The following is a 5,000-nucleotide window of genomic DNA, read 5'->3' as shown; positions in this document are numbered from 1 at the left end:
GTTATTCAGAGTCACCAAGGCAAACGGACCGGACGAGCCGACCGATTGGTTTTGATCTAATAAAAGCGTCCCTTCCATCTCTGGTCGGGACTCTGTTTGCATGTATTAGCTCTAGAATTACCACAGTTATCCAAGTAACGTGGGTACGATCTAAGGAACCATAACTGATTTAATGAGCCATTCGCGGTTTCACCTTAATGCGGCTTGTACTGAGACATGCATGGCTTAATCTTTGAGACAAGCATATGACTACTGGCAGGATCAACCAGGGAGCTGCGTCAACTAGAGCTGAGCAGCCGGCCGCCCGGGAGTGTGTCCCGGGGGCCCGCGCGAACACGCAAGCGTCCGCTCAATTATTCTGCAAACAGGAGGAGGCTGAGCTCCCCTGCACGATACACCTCGAAACCCTCTCAGGTCCCGGCGGCGCGCAGCGCCGTCCTAAGTACTTGGTCGGGTTCGAGAGAGGCGCAATCGCCCGGAGTTTGGCGAGTAGACGCTTTAGGTGCGACCACCCGTGCTCCCAACTGAGCTTGCCGCTGCCGACAGAGGCCCGGGAGCGTGCTGTCGTGGCATTGCCGGCGGGAGACAACACGCGCCACCTACGGTGGCCGGCAGCTCCAACGCCAGCGCCACAGAAGGACAAAAGCCCCACTTGGGTGCCGAAGCGAACTCTCCCAGCACAGCGCACGCGCCAACACGTCCGCACAGCTGCGATACAAACCACCTGCGAGAACCGCAGAGGCGACCGAGCAGCAGACGGCGTCGCGGCGCCGAGCGCCGGGCGGCGGCGCATCCTCAGCGCACACAGTCCTCAATCGGACCAGCACACTGCAGATGTCCACCGCGCTTCGCACCGGGCCCGCGAGGACCTACTTTGGCCGCACGGCGCCGCGTGCAGGGTGCGCCGGCGCGCAGCTGCGCCGCCTGCCGCCTCCGTCGGCCGGCGCGCCTGCCACTGGCCGCCCCCACCAGCCGGCTGTAGCGCGTGCGCCCACGCACCGCGCGGCCAGCACGCCGGGAGGCCCCCCCTCACCGGCCGGGGACGGTCCCACCCAGCCACCGCCGCGTATCGCTTCACACCCACATGCCATTCACGTTCGTGGGCATGGTGGGTATCGCTGAAACAACCGGTTGGTAGCTCAACCGATCGTCGCCATCACTGATTCACCTCTAGCGAGAACAACCGCACCACAACGGTTTACCAGTTGTTCATTTGCGTAACGTCACCAGCAAACGTAGACGTCCATCGCCATTTGCAAATTCAACGATTGTTGCATGCCTGTGTCAGGTGTCACGACACACTATGTCTGCCCACATACACGCAACAACATGTGCACGCTTCGCGAACACGTGGAAGGTGGCCCCCGTACGTATGCGATGTCCATTGCGCGAACGACTGTCAACCGGGATCTGTCGCATGTCGCAGATGTGGAACGCAGTGCACCATGCTGTCACGGTGTGTGAGAAGAGACGACTACGTCTGACAACACGCGCCACTACATCAACAGACGGCTCATGCTGATCGCCATCCAGGGCATACCACACTGCAATCCGGCTCTTATAGGGAGACGACACATAGCTGAGTGCACAACAGTTGGACCGCATGGTTCGCCGTTGTTGGCGCAGTCGTTGTACGGTCACATGTACCACGATGTATCATTCAGTACATGAGGACCAATGTGCAGTACAGTGTGTGATTTGGACGTACAACATCAGCGGACAGTTGACACAGGCCGTACCACAGCGTAGGCTAAGTGCTTCGCCATGCGAATGCCAATGAACAACTGCGAAGGGCATTGAGCATGTACGTCCTGCTGCCATCCACATTACAGTGTATCGCTGCAAGGTGTTTAACATGAAGCGATACACTGGGGACCAGGCAGTGCGAGTAGCAAACTATATTGCGGGGGTTGCAGTTAGGCAACACTACACTAATTTAACGCGTCGTATGACAATTACAGAGCGGGTTAAGGCCCAACGTGTGTTGGGTTAAGGCCCAACGTGTGTTGGGTTAAGGCCCAACGTGTGTTGGGTTAAGGCCCAACGTGTGTTGGGTTAAGGCCCAACGTGTGTTGGGTTAAGGCCCAACGTGTGTTGGGTTAAGGCCCAACGTGTGTTGGGTTAAGGCCCAACGTGTGTTGGGTTAAGGCCCAACGTGTGTTGGGTTAAGGCCCAACGTGTGTTGGGTTAAGGCCCAACGTGTGTTGGGTTAAGGCCCAACGTGTGTTGGGTTAAGGCCCAACGTGTGTTGGGTTAAGGCCCAACGTGTGTTGGGTTAAGGCCCAACGTGTGTTGGGTTAAGGCCCAACGTGTGTTGGGTTAAGGCCCAACGTGGGTTGGGTTAAGGCGCAACGTGGGTTGGGTTAAGGCCCAACGTGGGTTGGGTTAAGGCGCAACGTGGGTTGGGTTAAGGCGCAACGTGGGTTGGGTTAAGGCGCAACGTGGGTTAGGTTAAGGCGCAACGTGGGTTAGGTTAAGGCGCAACGTAGGTTAGGTTAAGGCGCAATATAGGTTAGGTTAAGGCGCAATATAGGTTAGGTTAAGGCGCAATATAGGTTAGGTTAAGGCGCAATATAGGTTAGGTTAAGGCGCAATATAGGTTAGGTTAAGGCGCAATATAGGTTAGGTTAAGGCGCAACGTAGGTTAGGTTAAGGCGCAACATAGGTTAGGTTAAGGCGCAACATAGGTTAGGTTAAGGCGCAACATGGGTTAGGTTAAGGCGCAATATAGGTTAGGTTAAGGCACAATATGGGTTAGGTTAAGGCACAATATGGGTTAGGTTAAGGCACAATATGGGTTAGGTTAAGGCACAATATGGGTTAGGTTAAGGCACAATATGGGTTAGGTTAAGGCACAATATGGGTTAGGTTAAGGCACAATATGGGTTAGGTTAAGGCACAATATGGGTTAGGTTAAGGCACAATATGGGTTAGGTTAAGGCACAATATGGGTTAGGTTAAGGCACAATATGGGTTAGGTTAAGGCACAATATGGGTTAGGTTAAGGCACAATATGGGTTAGGTTAAGGCACAATATGGGTTAGGTTAAGGCACAATATGGGTTAGGTTAAGGCACAATATGGGTTAGGTTAAGGCACAATATGGGTTAGGTTAAGGCACAATATGGGTTAGGTTAAGGCACAATATGGGTTAGGTTAAGGCACAATATGGGTTAGGTTAAGGCACAATATGGGTTAGGTTAAGGCACAATATGGGTTAGGTTAAGGCACAATATGGGTTAGGTTAAGGCACAATATGGGTTAGGTTAAGGCACAATATGGGTTAGGTTAAGGCACAATATGGGTTAGGTTAAGGCACAATATGGGTTAGGTTAAGGCACAATATGGGTTAGGTTAAGGCACAATGTGGGTTAGGTTAAGGCACAACGTGGGTTAGGTTAAGGCACAACGTGGGTTAGGTTAAGGCACAACGTGGGTTAGGTTAAGGCACAACGTGGGTTAGGTTAAGGCACAACGTGGGTTAGGTTAAGGCACAACGTGGGTTAGGTTAAGGCACAACGTGGGTTAGGTTAAGGCACAACGTGGGTTAGGTTAAGGCACAACGTGGGTTAGGTTAAGGCACAATACGGGTTAGGTTAAGGCACAATACGGGTTAGGTTAAGGCACAATACGGGTTAGGTTAAGGCACAATACGGGTTAGGTTAAGGCACAATACGGGTTAGGTTAAGGCACAATACGGGTTAGGTTAAGGCACAATACGGGTTAGGTTAAGGCACAATACGGGTTAGGTTAAGGCACAATACGGGTTAGGTTAAGGCACAATACGGGTTAGGTTAAGGCACAATACGGGTTAGGTTAAGGCACAATACGGGTTAGGTTAAGGCACAATACGGGTTAGGTTAAGGCACAATACGGGTTAGGTTAAGGTACAATACGGGTTAGGTTAAGGCACAATACGGGTTAGGTTAAGGCACAATACGGGTTAGGTTAAGGCACAATACGGGTTAGGTTAAGGCACAATACGGGTTAGGTTAAGGCACAATACGGGTTAGGTTAAGGCACAATATGGGTTAGGTTAAGGCACAATATGGGTTAGGTTAAGGCACAATATGGGTTAGGTTAAGGCACAATATGGGTTAGGTTAAGGCACAATATGGGTTAGGTTAAGGCACAATATGGGTTAGGTTAAGGCACAATATGGGTTAGGTTAAGGCACAATATGGGTTAGGTTAAGGCACAATATGGGTTAGGTTAAGGCACAATATGGGTTAGGTTAAGGCACAATATGGGTTAGGTTAAGGCACAATATGGGTTAGGTTAAGGCACAACGTGGGTTAGGTTAAGGCACAACGTGGGTTAGGTTAAGGCACAACGTGGGTTAGGTTAAGGCACAACGTGGGTTAGGTTAAGGCACAACGTGGGTTAGGTTAAGGCACAACGTGGGTTAGGTTAAGGCACAACGTGGGTTAGGTTAAGGCACAACGTGGGTTAGGTTAAGGCACAACGTGGGTTAGGTTAAGGCACAATACGGGTTAGGTTAAGGCACAATACGGGTTAGGTTAAGGCACAATACGGGTTAGGTTAAGGCACAATACGGGTTAGGTTAAGGCACAATACGGGTTAGGTTAAGGCACAATACGGGTTAGGTTAAGGCACAATACGGGTTAGGTTAAGGCACAATACGGGTTAGGTTAAGGCACAATACGGGTTAGGTTAAGGCACAATACGGGTTAGGTTAAGGCACAACGTGGGTTAGGTTAAGGCACAACGTGGGTTAGGTTAAGGCACAACGTGGGTTAGGTTAAGGCACAACGTGGGTTAGGTTAAGGCACAACGTGGGTTAGGTTAAGGCACAACGTGGGTTAGGTTAAGGCACAACGTGGGTTAGGTTAAGGCACAATACGGGTTAGGTTAAGGCACAATACGGGTTAGGTTAAGGCACAATACGGGTTAGGTTAAGGCACAATACGGGTTAGGTTAAGGCACAATACGGGTTAGGTTAAGGGACAATACGGGTTAGGTTAAGGCACAATACGGGTT

At 51.3% G+C, this 5,000-nt stretch overlaps 1 non-coding gene across 1 annotated transcript in view; it reads right to left on the bottom strand.

Moving 5' to 3' along the window:
• The window catches only part of LOC124560959, a 1,910-nt gene extending 1,638 nt beyond the window's left edge, over positions 1-272 (bottom strand). The window contains exon 1 of the ribosomal RNA XR_006969437.1: positions 1-272. This exon is cut by the window's left edge and continues 1,638 nt beyond it. This is a non-coding gene — a ribosomal RNA (small subunit ribosomal RNA).
• Positions 273-5,000: the final 4,728 nt, after the last annotated feature.

Source organism: Schistocerca americana, unplaced genomic scaffold (assembly GCF_021461395.2).
Source record: "Schistocerca americana isolate TAMUIC-IGC-003095 unplaced genomic scaffold, iqSchAmer2.1 HiC_scaffold_112, whole genome shotgun sequence".
Classification (NCBI taxonomy): domain Eukaryota; kingdom Metazoa; phylum Arthropoda; class Insecta; order Orthoptera; family Acrididae; genus Schistocerca; species Schistocerca americana.
This window is presented reverse-complemented; position numbering and strand designations above follow the sequence as displayed.